Source organism: Emys orbicularis, chromosome 1 (genome assembly GCF_028017835.1).
Source record: "Emys orbicularis isolate rEmyOrb1 chromosome 1, rEmyOrb1.hap1, whole genome shotgun sequence".
Classification (NCBI taxonomy): domain Eukaryota; kingdom Metazoa; phylum Chordata; order Testudines; family Emydidae; genus Emys; species Emys orbicularis.
In genome coordinates, this window is record NC_088683.1 from 104,861,949 (window position 1) to 104,880,196 (window position 18,248).

The window sequence follows — 18,248 nt, forward strand, 5'->3', positions numbered from 1 at the left end:
GCCAGGATGGTGCTGACTGCTTCTGGGAGCGGAGCCGTTGCAGGTAAGAGAGCCTGCCTTAGCTCCATTGCAACGCTGGACCGCTAGCGCCCAAAATCTCCCAGTTTGGCTGAAGTAGCCTCCGGGAGATAGAGCCCGATTCCAGGAGACTCCTGGCGAAAGCGGGAGGGTTGGCAATCCTACAGCACTGTCACTAACAGAAACTGCAGGGTGTTTTGGGGGGCAGAGTACACACAAATTGCAATTAGTCATAACACAGGGGTTAATGTGTTAAAAGTGTCACAGGATCTTTAATGACTGTGACAGATAGGACAACATCATGCAATATTCTGTACAAATCCTTTTGAATTAAGTTCAAGTATTTTAGGAGTTCACTGTATTAAAAATAAAAAATGGGGGAGGGGACCATAGACCTCCAGGAACTAAGAACAGTGAGGGAGGGGGGGTGGTTAGGCAAATTTACTCAGGTTGTAACATCTTATAGGAGCTACCACCACCTGGACAGAGGCTTGCATATATTGGTTCATAGTAGTTTATTCAGGAACTAACACATAAAGAGAGGACTCTTGGTTAAATAGTCTGAGTTAAAAACTGGCTCAGGATTTACTTACTGATCCAAGAAATGGACAGCACCATCTGTGGACATGGGGCCAAATGGGTTGGAAGGACTTGGCCCATTCTGTATTATTGATCTGAGTGAAAGCTGTTATGAATGTGGGACCACAAAAAAATCCTCAGGTGAGGTTTGAAGGATTATACACCGTCCGGAACCCTTTCTGGAGGTGGGGTTATTGCTGGTAATCTTATTAGCATGCATGTAGGTTCTTTTATTGTTTTAATGTGTTTTCTCTGTCATGCTTTTACCTTGAGAATAAATATAGTTGCTTAGAAAGAGCTGTGTGGTAGCTTAACTGGCAATAAATTCTCTGAGAGAAGCGAAGCAGGCCTGGTTAGGCAGGCTGCCGGGTGGGGTGAATGGGGCAGATGCCCAGGGCGCAAAGCCACATGAGTGGAAAAATGGGGTAAAGAATTGCTGAAAAAAACCCAGCGGGGGGGAGCAAATATGCTTGCTCATCCCGGGGTGTTAAAATGTCTAGTTACAGCTCCGGCAGTCTGTCTTTTGCTGGGGGTATCAAAGTGTAGTCTGGGAACGGTGCAGCCTGGAAATACTCCAATCAGGACAAGGAAGAGAAACATGTGTCTTTACACAAGAGAGCTGGGGAAGCCTGGAGCCTAGAGTGGGTGCCCTTGCTGGACCATGAAGGAAAAATGCACATGCAGTTGTCCCATATATGCGTAACCTGAAAGTTGGATCTGTCTGCACTAGAGTGTCCCCTGAACCCATGGTGGGATACTGGCTCAGTACTGACTCGGAGCAAAGAAAGGGAGACACTTAGGCTGCCAGCCTGTTTCCCTGCTTTAATGTTTTAGAAGCACTGGAAGTTGAAAAGTGTAGAACTACAATGTACCTGAAGTTCTTTTTTGCGTATGAATAAGACGTTGGATATGTCCCATACTCCAGCGTGCTTAAGCAAAAAAAGAGAAGACCACTGTTTTCATTTCACACACTGGTCATCTATTCAGCCTTATACATGTTCAACGTTAAAGGACTTCCAAGAAGAAAGATTACTTGGCAAACAACATTTTCCCTTGACTTAATAAACTCTGCACTTTACAAATGACATATTTCAAAGCGATTGATCTGAGATGGTCAACAGAAGAGGTACAAAATCCATCCTGCTCAAGACTTCACAAACAACATTCCAGTCTACAGCTAAAGCTTTGTCTGGACTACATAACAAGCTCATCACTCTTCTTTCTTTGCATGCTGGGCCAGACATGTGGCATGTTTCACCCTGAAAACTCATTGTCCTTACCTCTTTGTTCACCGGACATTCAAAGTTTATCCAAAATAGAAAACAACCATTCTTTGCTGCAAAATAGAGTATCCTTGGGTTCTTCATGAAGGAAACCAACACTGCAGCCTGAGATGGAAATAATCCATGCAGTTTTTCTGAATGATTTGCAGTATCAATATTTTTACTTCGGAGATTATTGCTACACTGATGACAAACTATTGAATGCTGCAGACGGAGAAGAGTGAAGAATATTTTTCTAGCAGGCATGTGACCGTGACTATGAAGAATTAAGATTAAGAGAGTTCAAAGGACTACCTGTCAGATGTTCCAGAGATCTGTGTGAATTTGGAGAGAGAGTTTTCAAAGACTGGTCAGATGTAATTGAAAAACTTTTTCCTGCTTTGAAGCCTGAAAATACAGGTTAGTAATTCAGAAATTTGAACAAAAGCAGCACAATATTCCTAGAACTCTGTTAAAAAACACATTTTCAGGATTGAGTTCTTTCTAAATGTTTCCTAAATAAAGAGTACAAATGCTGTGGGAGTACATACAGGCATCTGGAGGAGATGGGAACTCAGAGCAGAATAAAGTGGCACCTATATACCTGTGAATAAAATTTTATTTGTAACAAGCTTTATGGGTGTTTTGCAGCTCATTCTTCTGAGATATGGGAAATTAGAATCATTCATCTCAATCCCTCTGATTTTCGGGGGTTGAGATAAAATGGAACCCAGATCCAAACCAACTCTGTTATTGGATTTTCTAAACCAAGAAACCACAGATGAAGTTTGCAAAAACTTGGGTTTTGCAAAAAAGTGGGTTTACCCAACTCTGATAATTACACAAAAGTGGAATTATTGTTTGTTAGAAAACATTTGAAAGAGTTAGGAAATAAAAAAAGCTAGGCCTTGTCCTGGTTATGACATAATCTGAAGTACAGTATAACTAAATGTTGATTACTTTACTTAGATTATATTGTTTGCATATTGAAGTTCACTTTCATTAACGTTCTGTTGTAGTGTACAGTACAAAGACAATATATAAGAAAGTCCAAAGGAAGTTTGATCTCTTAAAAATAAATTAAGAGATTTTGCTTAACTAGTCTTCACCAAAGTTTAGCAAACCTTTTCTAATGGTTTCTTTTATTCCTTAAGTCATGAACACAGTCTTGAACACTCTTATCATGAAGCTTTTGCTGCAAAGCGGTACAAGTTATCTTTGCCCTCTGACGAATCAAAGGCAGTTTGAGATCTTGGCTACATTTGCCACTAGTGACATTCAAAATGAGCATGAACATTCTCTCAGGTGGTGACTCAATCACTTTCCAGGCATTAACACCAAGGTAAAGTGTATTGAAATGTTATAGTCTTCAGTTTGAAGATTTATTTAAATTATTTCTGAAAAAGCAAGTATTCTTTTGACAATTGTACGTGCAGTGATTGTATAAGACATAGGCAGTGCTGAATTTGTGCCAGGGCTTGCTGGGGATCAGGGTTGGCAGTTCATAGCCCCGGCACCTCTGGGCTTGGTACAGTAATTACGAAAGTAAAAAAAACAAAACAAAAAAAACACACCTATATTTTTTGCTCTGAAATGTGTTTTTCTTAAAATTCTCAATACAGTTGTATCCATCAGGGGCGTAACCAGGACGGGATGAGCAGGGCAGCTGCCCAGGGTGCAAAGCAAGGGAGGGCAGAAAAATGGGGTGGATGAAAAAGAAAATGATAGGTGTAGAGCACTGTTGCAGGACTGGGATCCCACGGGTCTCATTACCATACCATGCCACCCTTACTTCTGCGCTGCTGCTGGTGGGGGTGGTGCCTACAGAGCTGGGCACCCGGCCTGGTATGGTAACAGGACATGCGGAATCCCAGTCCCATTGCAGGGCTCTACCCCCTATTGTTTCCCCCCCCCCCCCCATCTGCCCCATTTTTCCACCCCTCCCACCCTGCTTTGCAGCTTGGGCAGCTGCTCCGCTCACCCTGCCCTGGTTAAGAGGAACGTCCCCTGGAGCGTTGTGCTGCTGCTTATGTGATGCTTGAGCCCTGCATGGCACCCGAAACAGAAGTCTGGTTACCACAGGGTGGGAGGAGGTCCCAGGTCATTTAACCTGTGCCAGCCCCTGCTCAGCCAAGACCACCTCCTACCTGCAGGCAGGCTCCTTGAGACGATCCAGTGAGCAACGGTGGGAGGAGGAAGAGAAGCAAGCAATGGGGATGGGGTCTTGGGGGGAGGGGGGGGAGAAGAGGTGGAGCAGTGGGGCCTTGAGGCGGGGAAGGCAGAGCAGGGGCAGGGCCTCGGGGACCAGTTACCAGCAATTAGAAAGGTGGTAACCCTAGTTATTGCTGAAGTCTTCATGGCATCTATCAGCTTAATGCCATGTGTACTTGTAATAGATGGAATAGATTGGGGTGGCCAAACTTACTGACCCTCTGAGCCGCATACAACAATTTTCAGATTTTCGAGAGTCAGGGCGTGCCTGCCAATGCTTGGGACTTCAGCCCTGTGGGGAGGGGGGCCTCGGGGCTTCAGCCCTGTGGGAGTTGCCTGCTAGGGTTCAGGGCTAAAGCCCCGCTCCTGCTGAAATCCTGAGCCCCAGCAGGCACACCCGGGGGGCTAAAGCCCTGAGACCAACCTCCCTGCCAGGCCGAAGCCAGAAGCAACATGTTGGGGCGGGCACGTCCCCCCCCCCCGATTTTTGCCAGGGTTTGCTGGCCCCGCTCGGTCACATGGTGCTGCTGGGCCCTTTCCCTGCACGGCAACTGCAGAAGCTAGCAAGCTAAGAGCTGCAGCCATGGGGAGAGGCCATAGCAAACAGCTGGGAGCTGAGGGACAGCTGCTGCTTTTGCTGCAACTTGTCTCTGGGAGCTAAAGCAGCGGCCCCTCCCTTCAGAGCTAACATCTGGGAGCTGCAGGGGGGGGGAGGGCTGCTGAGGGTAAGAAGGGAGCGTGCCTGATGTGTGTGACTCAAGCTTTTGGGGGGGGCTGAACCTCTAAATTGTGCCTCCCCAACACTCTCAGCAGGCACCAGTCATCTCTGGCAGAAGCCCCTAGCCCCACCACCCCACCGCAGGGTTGAAGTCCCAGGTTCTCCTCCCCAGTCTGGTAGGCAGAGAATAGGGGGCTCTGCGAACCGTACTTTAACTGTAAAGGAGCCACATGCAGCTTGCAAGTCAGTTTGGTCACCCCTGAAATAAATGAACTGACTGGAATGAATGGTCTTTCAGAAGTCTCAATGCAGAAGGTAAAATCTGTGAGGTTTAGATAAATTATACCTAGGGGAATAACTGTAGTACAGATACATTAACTGCACAATGCAAAGTTTAAACAAACAAACAAAAACCAGTCTTTACATTTTGGTATTGCTGGTTATCTACACCTGCAGCAATATGTTACAGTCATGCTGTAGTGCAAGAGAGTGAGAACACACGTAACAAAGAATATCATTTCTCTCAAATGAGAGAAGAGTTATCAGATTTTCTATCCTTCTCTACAACTGAAAGATTTTAGGTCAAACTGGACAACCATGGCAAACACACAAGATGTAGCATCTGCTGCAAAGTCATTTTGGCTCCACAACAGCTTTGGCCATGTTTTTTTATTAATTTCTTTAGGGCCTCGCACCAGCAAAGCGCTTAGGTGCATGCTTAACATAGAAGTCAGTGAGACCATTGACATACCTAAAGTAAAGCATGTACCTAAGTGCTTTGCTGGATTGCGGCTTTAGTTCAGAAGGAGACAGAAAAGAAAAATAGCCACGATCGCTGCTCGTGTAAATCAGCACAGCTCCATTGACTTAAATGAAGTTTGGCCCATTTGCACTAGCAGAGAATTTGGCTCAAAGAGGGCTTCATATTGCTTGATAGTATCACTTCTGTTTTTGTTTTTCCAGATGGGCAACTGCAGCTATTGCAACGGAAGCACTATTTCTACATGGTATCTACACAAACTTGGTCAGACCCTCAGCTGGTATAAATCAGCAGAGCTCAGTTGGAGTCAGTGGAACTACGCCAATTTACACTAGCTGAGGAGCTAGCTTATTGTTCGGATAGCACAACAGAGATGTGGCATTACATAGTTGCCCCTTTAATTATAAATATAGCAAATATTCTTTCCTATATTACTGAGTGAAGGTTAAAATGTCACCTGCAAGACAGTTTGGGATAGAAAGACCCTGCCCCAGAGAGCTCACAGTCTAGGTGGTAAACAGGATATAACAGGTGGACAAACAGAGACAACTGAGGGTTAGGAGGGGTGTTGGGATAATGAAGTAACAATAAAACAAACTCAATTTAGCAGAGTCATTATGAAGTTCTTCAAAAGTTTTCATTTGATGGAAAGCTCTTAAATGCTAGAAACTCACAACAGCATTAGAACCTTTATCGTGTCTCTTTTATTCTGTTGTGTTTGCTGCTGCACAACCACCCAAGGCTGTGAAGACAGGACTCCTAGTGGGGACTGTTACCAATGTGATCATGTGTGATTTATCCATTTTCATTATTACTGAGACCTGAATCCCTGAACTGCTTTCCCATATTTGAATTCTAAAGTCTCTCCCTGTCACGGGTTAGGTACACCCCACTATGAGGTATTGGGTTACATGTGGTCCAAAAGAAGGGAAAAGGCTGTACTGCAGCCAGTTAGTTCTTATGCAGATGACCTCTACTATAAACATGGTAGCATGGCCTAGTGGCTGGCATCAATAAGGTCACCTTTCCACTCAAGGCAGCATGGCCCAATGGCCAGAGTCCATAAAGCAGCCCACCTCTGTGGGATTGCATGGCCTGATGGGGGATTGGGGGCACCACTCAGGGTGTGTGGCACCCCAAGTAAGGGAATTCAGGCCCTCCCTGCTCCTCCAAGTCCCAGCCAGGGCCCTGGTGGTAGTGGGGGTGCTCACCACCAAGTCAGTAGGGATCCTCCCAAAACATGCTGATTGGTTCCCCAGTTCACTCACCAGCAAAAAGTTTAAGTCCCCATGGCTGCTTCTTACCCTTTCCCCCTCATCGAAGCTCCCTGGTTCCTCTGGGGTCTTCAAATGGCCAGGCTCCCATTGGTGTGGTCCCTTCTCGGGGCTCATCAGGCAGCCTGGAGTCTGTCTGGAACGCTGCAAGCCGTGGTCCTACAGTCACAGCCTGTAGCAACTCCTTGGAGAGAACCTGCATCCTTCCCCTCCAGCAGCCTACCCAGACTGACCTGGGCTGCTACCTTTTATATGCTGCCTCCGGGCTGAGCATGCCCAGCAGGGTCAGAGGGGCGGGGCTTCCTCAGCCTGCAAAGCAGAGTTATCCCTCTCGGGGCTGGTGTGGGGTAGGTATGCCTCGTGACACTCCCACATTGTTCTCTTATTGACCAGGCTCACATATATTACATAAGAATATGTATTACATATGTGGTGGTAATAGTCATGAGATAGACAAATTACATTTATCCTGGTCCTTTGATCAGCTCATCTGCAGCTCTGCTTATTACACCCTTTACACCAGAATTTATTCTAACATTTTAAAACCTTGAACAGCTTAAAAAGGCTGCCATTTAAAAAAGTCCTTCTCCTCCTCCCCACAGAAAAATCTTTGGCCTAAGAGCTAGGATGGGCTATATATACAGTCCTGAGCCAGTGATAGGTTTAAAGTCTGATATTCTCACAAACTACAAAGGCTAAAAATAGGGGGCTTAATTCTCCTCTCATTTACACTAGTTTTAGACCAGTGTAGCTCCATTGACTTCCTGTAAGGTTACTCCAGATTTACATTAGTGTAAATGATTGGAAAAATTAGCCACAGGCCCTGGAGAGTGAAATCTATAGCTTTCCAGTGAGACACAAAGCACTTGCTCTTAGAACTAGAAGGGCCCGAGAGCACATACTTGACTTTTACAGGCTTGATTTTACGTTTAATTTCAGCTGTCTCTTTTCAAGAGCAATTAACTCAGAGATTAATTGCCTTTTTTATTGCATCAGTAGTTTGGTGTGGGAATAATGGAGTAATTATGACTTTGGAAGAAAGATTTCTTTTCACCCCCATCCATTTACAGTACCAAAATGCTGCTTGTTGAAAGTATTGCTAGTGGAGAATTCTTACATTTTAGTTCTGAAGCATCTCTAGCTAGAAATAACCACAAGTCCATTTTTAGGCTTCCGTTGTCCTTTAGCCCCAATCTTTACTTCTCTAACAAAAAGCCTACACGTGATTTGAACTCTTGAGCATAGAATATGCTGTGAAATCAACTGTGAGGTATTTGTGGGATGGTAGCACACCCTAGTGGACTGTAAGATTGCTCTCCCATTAGTAAACCACGGGTATTGTGCCTTTTAATTCTGGCAATGAAGACTGAGGCAAATTGATTGTAGCCTATTACTTCTAAGGAGTATTTTTTATTATATTTGCCATAACTCTCTTAAGAAAATATGAGAAAGTTGCATGAGAAGGGGCTAAATAACCAGCAGAATGCATTGCATCATCTGCACCTCACTGTGAGGATGTATTAAGCTAAGTTTGCAAAGAGCCAGTTCATCGGTATAGCTTTGCAGTTATTGTTTAAATATATATTTCTTTCTCTAAATCTTTTTACTAGGTAAAAGATTATTCCTGATTATCCACTACATTACCACCTCACTGCAAATTTATCATGACTTCTCTCTGTTCTGATCTGTCCCACAAAGCACTCAGTGCACGTTCAGATGTCCAAATGGTGAATCTTTGTAATGCTCCCAATGAAGATACACAAATAAGAATCGTTCAGCAACATTTATCAGTGCCAGACAAGGAAATCCTGCCTCCTCAAGTCAGAGACATCATGAGTAAAACATGAGGCCATTACAACTAGCAATCTTGGCCACTGAGCTTTGTGTATGTGGAATATACAGAAATCAGCATCAATGTCTTAATGAATATTTGGAAACACTTTCTATTCAGGAACTATGGCTATTAGTTCTTACATGTTGGATCAAAGACTATAGCTGGAGAATAGACTCAAAAAAGAGCATCAAAAGAAAAGAAGTATCTTCAGGTTTTCAGGCTTCTCACAAAAGTAAGTGTCCTCAGAATATCTTATTCATAATGCTCTTTTTTTGAGACTGAAAAGTTTATTAAAGGAACACTAGTACCATTATTTGCATAGCCAACTAGTCCAAAAGGAAAAGAACCACTTTTCAGTGGGAATACACTGCAAAATGTATATTAAAATGAAATGTCAACTTTTTCTGTCTACTGCACATGCCAGCAAACCAGCCGGTGGATGGGGAAAATGGGAAGAGTCCTGCTTCTACCAAAAACTCCAGAGAAACCACCTCATAGGCCCTCAGTGAGTAGTAACAAAAGGGTATTTCAGGGCAGGGCCAATGGGTTAAGGGGAGTGGCCTGCACTTAAGTCTGCTTAAGCCCCTTGACCCACAGTGGCGATTGCACAGCCTCACAACTATCCATGCAGATAAATTTTATTCCTAGAATAATAACTAACTTCCATGTCTGGGTAATGCATATAGCTGCTTGTAGAAGGTGAGCAACCACCAACAGTGCCACCTAGTGGTCAGGTTGGGGTGTGGCAGGTGGTCTCCCTGTTAAAAATACAGTCCTGTCCTTCACAGCCCCCTGTCCCCCACAGCTCCCAGAGTTTTCCGTCCTTCCCTTTAACAGGGGCACTTTGAGGTCTGAGTCCTTGAATGATCAAGGTCTTCACCAGCTGGGCTCTTCCCTGAGGGGAAGGCTCCTGTTGTTGTCACATCTTTTTGGAATGGAGTATGGGAGCCTGGACCTATTCTCTACTGGGCTCCAGTCCAGTCCAGGGCTCCAGTCCAATGGTGGGGAGTTATGCTCTGCACCTTGGGGTATGAACAGGGGCGGCTCTATGTTTTTTGCCGTCCCAAGCATGGCAGTCAGGCGGCCTTCGGCGGGACGCCTGCGGGTGGTTCGCTGATCACGCGGATTCGGCGGCGTTTCTGTGGGTGATCTGCCAGTCCCGTGACTTTGGCGTACCCGCCGCCGAATTGCCGCCGAAGCCGCGGGACCGGCGGACCTCCCGCAGGCATGTCACCAAAGGCTGCCTGAATGCCGCCCTCATGGCGACCGGCACGCCACCCCCCGCGGCTTGCCGCCCCAGGCACGCGCTTGCTGCGCTGGTGCCTGGAGCCGCCCCTGGGTATGAAGCAGCCACCCTCTGGATGACTTCCTATCCATGTCTCCTTCTCTCCACAGAGTGAATCAAATAATCTCAAATAAAGTCTATGACCTGCACAATCAATCAGTCACCTGCCTCTCCTTTGTAGGTTTGCTCAGGTCTGCATTGTCAGGTCTCAGGCAATGATCTCCTGGGCAGTACTTGCTCTCAGAGCAGCCGTCTGCTCCCTTCAGTTGCCTGCCTCTGAGCTGCTCTGCTTCCCATTTTAAGCCCCACTTTCAGCTTGTGGAGGCTTTGTAGCCAGTGTGGCTGAGTGGGGCTGCCTGGGCCCAGAACTGTTCCTTAATCCTTGCTTTCCAGTGTGGGATTTATACACCCCATCACACAGCTACATGCTGTTATTTGGACATATAATATTGCTGCATTTGCAGTATGTCACCGTGCCTGTCTTTATGGCCAAGTGGTTCAACAACAGAATTTGGCTTACAATTTTAGTTACAATTGACATTTCTGATCCTATTTCTGGTTGTTGGTGTCCTGCTGAAATGTGACATATGTGGCACTGGGAACCTTATGGAAGAGACAGAGCCAGTTTCCAATCTGCTGCAATAGTGGTTTCAAAATTAAGTCTTTAAACAAAAAAGTAATTAAAAAGTGAAGGGGCTGATTCTTGATGGGCTTGCACTTGCACAGTCCTTAACATATGCAAAGTGGATATAAAAAGCTACCATACTGATTTCCACAGAATTTATATGGGTGTAAATGACTCCACAAAGTGCAAGGCAGTGGAGAATCAAGCCTGAAAGCTGATTATTCATATAGCCATTGCATAAATAGATCTTATCATTCCACGAAAGCCTCATTAACCACATGATTGCCAGTGGTGTAGCAGCATTCCTTTGCAAACACACTTTGGAATTTGTTGGTCTTCCCTCCTAATATGTCCATACAAAGCTGCTGAAATCGAATCAGCGCTGATAGAGGTGGTTGCTGGTTTGGCTTTGAATATCCTCACTTCTGATCTTGTCCTGCCACTTAATGTTGATGAAGATGACAAGAATAAAAATAATAAATTTAGTGCTCTTCAGCCTTTCTTAGCCCCCACAATTCATTGTCATACAACAGAGTTGCTAAACAACGGTTCTGTAGATCTGCAGCTTTGTAGCAAGCTTCATGTCCTGATCCTACTTTTTTAATACAACAAAATTCAAGAAAACACATTCACAAAGAGATTTTAGAACAATTACCAGTGCTTAAGTTGTACTAAATAGTATTTTAAATGCTGTCCAGGTTAACTAAATTTCTTTTTGTCCTTTTTAGGAATAAAAGGCTGCGTGGCAGATGCTTTGTGCTTACTAGGTGCTTCTTGTTGTGGGCTGGCTGACAATGAGATCCTGCACCTTTTGAACATTCTGGGCTGTGCAGATGAATATAAAGTAACTCTATGTCACTGGGCAGCATTTCGTAATTCTACCTCAAAGTAGATCCAGGAAAAACCTGATGGCCTATTGCACTTAAGTCACAGGCCTTACAAGAAGCCAGAGAGCATCAGCTGCTTGGTAAGTAAGATCAGGTGTAGTAAGATGTAGTGGGCAAATTGTTCAAGAAAAAACAGACTGCATCCAGGGAATCTGAGTTTCTCAAACTGTGATGTTTGGTGTTTTTTTAAAGCTTTGGACTGTCATACAATACTTTTATAGTAAGTGCTTTCCCTAGATGTTCTCACTTAAAAATCATTTAAAACATGAATGTACCAATTTTAGTTTATGATTTACTTCAACTAGAACTTCTGTGTTTTGGCTGAAATGCCTGTCTTTAATTTCCCTACCTTTATTGGGATCTGCAAGCTGGAGGAGGCCAAACTGGCCATATGTATTAAAGGGATGCAATGTTTACAGGGCAAGATCAGGTTGGAGTTTCAGCAGAATGTGTTGTTGCTTAAACAGGATCAGAGTCTGCAAATCTTATTTAGGCAAAACTCCTTCAACCTTCTCCTTTTGGGATGGTTAGAGCCAGTCCTGAGGTGACCAGGAGCAGTCCTTGTACTCAGGACTGTCTCAACACAATGATTCCTGGAGTTCCTGCTGGGGCTTGGCAAATCTGCAGTGCTTTAAAGGCAGGCCAATCCCTTCAAGGTACAACTGAGTGTTATATGATCACTTGCATTTAAATTACTGTAAACTAGTCAGCACACGTGCATTTGAAAATGCTAACTAAATGGAACAAGAGTGTTATCTTGAAAGAATCTTTAAACTAAAAAATGAAGTTGTATATATTTGACTGTATCCTTTTCCTCAGAAGTAGTCCGTGTAGAAAAGGGGAAGAATAATAGAAAGACTTATCTTTCAAGCTAAGTGGCACTGCAAAGGAAAAGGGTACTGCAACTGCGGGATTATGCACATATCTCTAGTGTAAAAGACTAATAAAGGGTTAAAATGTGATTATTTTTGTAACCAGGTATGCTCACGCCCATCAGAGAAAGCACCCTAAATTCTTTTCAGAACTCCCTGAACAAAAAGACACATTTACATTGAGTCTTTACTCACTACTTCCAACAGCAAAGCAATTTTTGGAGAGTGTATCAAGAGTTACCATGGCATATGACAATGAGTGGCAACTGGAAAGATTTGTGTGACTTTCTCTCAAATCCTAGGTAATCTTTGTGACATTACACTCCATATTCTTTATGGAAATATGCTTATGATATGGATATGACATAACTGAGATGTACTTTATGCAAGATGACTCGTGTAAGGAATCATTGGAAAGGTTATGATTTACTGAATGTGTTTATCCAATTTGTATGCATATATCATTTTTTATCTGAAGATGGGAATATTGACCATGTCTCTGTATTTCAAATGTTCTACATTGCATGAGGCCAAACAATGTTAGTGTCTTATTGAAGAAATGCACATAAGCATAAGGATTACCCCAGGAACTGTGTGCAATAGAAACCTCTCAGAAATAGCTCTATACAATGGAAACTGTTTGACCCAGGTCACAGCAAAAAAGCTTTCCAGCAAGTGGAGGGAAGATATAAAAGAGGGACAATGACAACATGAGGCTCCTCACTCTCCCTACAACAACACACCTGAAAACACCTGGGGAACAAAAACTGAACTGTGAGAAGTGATGGTCCCACGCTAAGATCTTTAGCCTGTGTATGAAAACCTGGGAAAGCCAAGGCAACCTGTGCCTTAAGAATCTGCCAGCCTGTTTATCACTCAGGGTAAGAATTTGCTAATTTGTATCCTACCTATGTAGTGTGTTAAGCTCAGTTTGCGCCTTCTGTTTGTTTACTAAGGTAATCTGCTTTGTTCAGTTTGTTATCCCTTTAACCACTTAAAATCTACCTTTTATTGTTAATAAATTTATTTTATTATTAAACCCAGTTTATGTAAGAAGTCATGCACATCTCTCTTCACATTGGGGAAGAGGGCAGATTTTTATGAGCTTGCGCTGTGCAGATTTTGCTATACAGTGCAAGACAGTATTATTTTGGGTTTATCTCCCCAAAAGGGGTGTGCATGTGAGTGCTGGGGGAGTCCCCTCACACAGAGCTGACTTCAGTCTGTGGCTGCAGCTGGGTGTGGCCCTATCTGTGTGTGTGTTCTGCAAGAGGCTGGGGAGCCTAATTCAGCAAAACAGGGAGAGGGATCCCAGGCTGGTGGAGCAGGAGAGGCTCAGTGAAATCCCAGTACATCAGGTGGCATCCCAGAAGGGGGTCCAACTCGTCACAGTGGCGCAGCGAGCAGGGTCATGGGCACAGCTTTTTGCCCTTAAGACATTGGTGGTGATTTTAAGTGAGTTTTAAGTGTGTTGGCTAGATAACATACAAAGTAGTTACTGGTTTGTTATTTTCTGTTTGCTTATTTCGGCAAAGGGAAGTAAGGACAGGAAAAGCAGGAAAATGAGCAAAAGTGAAGCAACCAAAAAGTTGGAGCTCTACCGGTTGCAAGTAGAAGAAAATGAAAAGATGCATAAGAGACAAATAGAATTGGAACAGATGGAAATGGATGAGCAGAAGGCTGCACATCAGAGGGCCATGGAACTGAGACAGCTAGAGGCCGAGGAAACCCGAGAATGGATAAAACTGAAGGCTGACAAAGAAATGGAAGCAGAAGCAGCCAGCCAGATTTCACGATGCATGACAGAAAGGGGCCATGACCGGGACACACTGCAGTGTGAAGGAGTGAAGTGAAGTGAAGGAGCTGCGGAACTCCTACCACAAGGCGCAGGAGGCAAACCGCCGTTCTGGTGCTGCGCCCATGAGCTGCTGGTTCTACAAAGAGCTGGACGTGATACTCCTCCACTGCGAAGGCCACTGTGGATACTTTGGTGGCCAGTCGAGAATGGACCGAGCCAGGAGGAGGAAATCTTGGATGAAGATGTGGAGGGGGAGGGGGACCCAGAGGCAGAGGACGACTCAGAGGTCAGAGATGCATGCAGTCAGGAGCTCTTCTGGAGGAGGCTAGCCAGTCACAGCTGTCGGAGCTTGGCAAAGCGCAAGCAGGAGAGGAGGCCCATGGTAAGTGGATTTGAATTTGGGAATCGCTGAAGCGAGTCGTTGGGGGCAGGAGGGTTGCAGAAAGCAGGCTTGTGTCTGTATGATGCATGTACCACCACATGCCTAGTCTGAGCGGTGGAACAGGGTGTTGATTGACTCCCTCACATCACGGGAATCTGCCTCAGAGATCTCCAGGAAACTCTCATGGAGATACTGGGCAATCTGCTGCCGCAGGTTCTTTGGCAGAGCTGCTTTGTTTCTTGCCCCATTAAGGGTAACTTTCCCATGCCATTCTGCCATCATGGAGGGGAGGGAGGGACCATTGCTGCACACAAGTAAGCTGCATAAGGGCCAGGGTGGAAGCCGCAGTCTTGGAGCAGACCCTCCCTTGATTCCCTGCTTACCCTCAGCAGCGAGATATCTTCCATAATGAACACAACCCGTGGAAAATGTGGGGACAGTAATGGTTATAAGCCCCTCCCCCCCAGTACTGGCTCTCCCTAAGAGCCATGTGCCCAGTGTGTACAGTAGGGTCCGGGAAGAGTGATTTACCCTGCCCCTGTGGCTACTCACCATTTTGGGGGTCTTGTGGCTCATGTGTGCTTGCCTGGGGTCAGCCAGTTAGTGACAGGTATGTGAACAGTGGCTGTGTTTTAAATAACTGAATCAGTGGTCTGGGTGTTGCAAACAATACTGCTTCTGTAAAATGTTGCATTTTGGCTTCACAGATATGACCTTGGGAGCCCAGCCTCCCTCTTTGTTATCACCAGCTGAATGGCTGTGCAGAATTAGAAAGTGGCCACAAAGAACTAAGGAGGACTTTCTGCGTGAAATCATGATGCACTCCGCGGCTGAAAAACAAGAATAGAAGGAGTGGCGGGACAGCGAGAAGAGGGACCAAAAGGCGAATGTGGCATGCCAGAACGAAGCCACGGAGTGGCTCTTAAACGTTATGGAGTGCCAAGTGGACATGCTCCAGGCGATACTAGCACTGCAAACCAAGCAGCTCCGTGTCCACCCTCCCCTGCAGCCGCTGTCGCAAAACTCTTTCCCATGCGCCCCCCAGACACCGCCAACACACTCTTATCAACCTCCTGGCTCCAGTCTGTACCCACTGCATTCCACTCCTGCCCCATCACAGTCCAACCCTGCAGACTCCCAGTACCCACTGCACTCAACACCTGTCCCTCTGCAGTTCAATCCTGCTGAAGTACACTACAGTACCCGCTGCACTATACTCCAAAGGAGAAGGTTGGATATGATATCTGGATATACATAAATCTTTAACCATCCCGGGACCCCACCTCCTCCTGGGACCCTCCCTTCCCCCATCCCCCACAGTGCTGATGTGTTTTTTGTCTCTCTTCTCTGGTTGTTGTTTTTTAATAAAAGAATTGGTTTGGTTTGAAAGCAATCTTTATTCCATTAATTGAAAGCAAACAGAGCCCTGCAAAGCAACAGGCAATTTTCTTAAACCTTCATAGTGCATCGTCTGTACCAATCACAATCACCTCCTAGCATTACAAGCACTGCACTCCCGAGCATAGCAACAAATATTAGTGGCTTTCAGCTTCAAATTGCTGCTTCAAGGCATCCCTGATCCTTATGGCCCCGCGCTGCGCCCCTATAATAGCCCTGGTCTCTGGCTGTTCAAACTCAGCCTCCAGGTGCTGAGCCTCAGCGGTCCAGCCCTGAGTGAAGCTTTTACCCTTCCCTTCACAAATATTATGGAGTGTACAGCACGCGGTTATAAGCATAGGAATATTGTCATCGGCCAGGTCCAGCCTCCCATATAGGCAGCGCCAGTGGGCCTTTAAACAGCCAAAAGCACACTCAACAGTCATTCTGCACTTGCTCAGCCTGTTGCTGAACTACTCCTTGCTGCTGTCAAGGTGCCCCAGGATGCCCTGCAACCCCCTCCACCTTCCCACAACTCTTAGCGGAGAAGAGGAAGAGATGCTCTGTGGGATAGCTGCCCAGAGTGCGCCACTCCGAATACCGCTGCAAGTGCCGCAAGTGTGAACACACTATTGCGCAGGCAGCTGACAGTGTGAACACACAACAGTGGTTTCCCTTCAGTGCTCTCTGAGCGGCGCTGTAGCTGCTGGTGCTGTAACTCTGCTAGTGTAGACATACCCATATAGCAAAGAATCTTTCCAGGAAGGAACTATACCATCAGGGTGAGGCACTGCTTGATTCAAATCCTGTCTAGTTTATAGAACTCAAATTGTGATTTTACTTTTATTTCTTGGGTAATCAACTTTGATCTGTATATTTACCACTTATAATCACTTAAAATCTGTCTTCCTGTAGTTGATAAATCTGTTTTATATTTTACCTAAAACAGAGTGTTTTGCTTGGGGAATCTGCTCAGGAACAAAAACTGGGGCATGTCCTCTCCACATTGAGGGAGGGGCGGACTGGGTAATAAACTTACACTGGTCATGCGTCTGACCAGGGCAAGATGGTAGAGCTGTGGGATCCTAGGCTGGGGAGCTGTGGGGAATTGGCTGGAGCCTCTCTATTGTTGGTTTGTGACTGGCTTGCAAGAGCATTCATGTAACACAGTTGGGTGTGTCCCTGACTGTGGAGGTCTCTGTTACGTGCAGTACCTGGAGAGGTTTGTGTAGTTTGTCACAGCATCACAGTGTGAGAGGGACCCCAGGTTGGTAAGCCAGCGGGCTCAATGGTATCCCAGTTTCAGGTTGCACCCCGGGGAGTCCATCACAAATATGCTATGCTGCTAATTTTCTGAAGGATACAGGCAAGACCAGCGAATCTGAAGAGCTGTTTCTGACAGCTAAAGATTTTCTCTTAAAGGTATATTAAGAAACATTTCAAAGCAACAATAGCTAATATATGTTCACTCAGATTAAATCAGAATTTTGCCAATAGATTATTAGCTTGTATTTTAAATGATTTTTACTGCAAATCCTGTATCCTTTACCAATGTTTAATGGTGAGAGGGAAAACTGTTTGTTCTAAACCTACAACTCTCTTCCAGGGTGATGGCAAATGGTTTGCTGCCTGTAGCCAGCACGAGCAAGGCCATGCAGTTGAACACTAAGGCTTTCATCAGTATGTGTCACTTTAAGCAAAGGGAGTAATAAATGTATGAAAGAAATTATGGTGTATATTATACAACCAATGCCACAAGTCTTAGCAAAAACTGGTCAGTAATGATTTTTGTTGTTGTAACTTTTAATCATATAATCGAGCACACATTGTACAATATGTATTATTGCTTCACCCTTGAAATCCTGATAAATGGAGTGAAAAATGGTGTGGCTTCACTGTTGCTCTTATACGTACTTCTGTGGTGCCCTGAGTTTTAAAGAAAAATCTGCTCAGCTGTAAGAGTTGTTTTTATAATTCTTACCTTTAGTTTGGTATATTCTTTCTATTTCTGCCTTCCTTCTTATCCTATCAAGAAAATGTCCCTTTTACTAGACAAGCATGTCTCTTTATCTTTGTTGTACTTAAAGTACTGCACAGAATCTTTTCAGGGGGAATAAGGCAAAACACCACATTTATTAGTAATACATATATTAATTAACACTGTATCATATGCATATGATATATATATATTACACTCAGAGAGTCCTGTGGCACCTTTAAGACTAACAGATGTATTGGAGCATAAGCTTTCATGGGTGAATACCCGCTTCGTCAGACGTATTCACCCACGAAAGCTTATGCTCCAATACATCTGTTAGTCTTAAAGGTGCCACAGGACTCTCTGTTGCTTTTTACAGATCCAGACT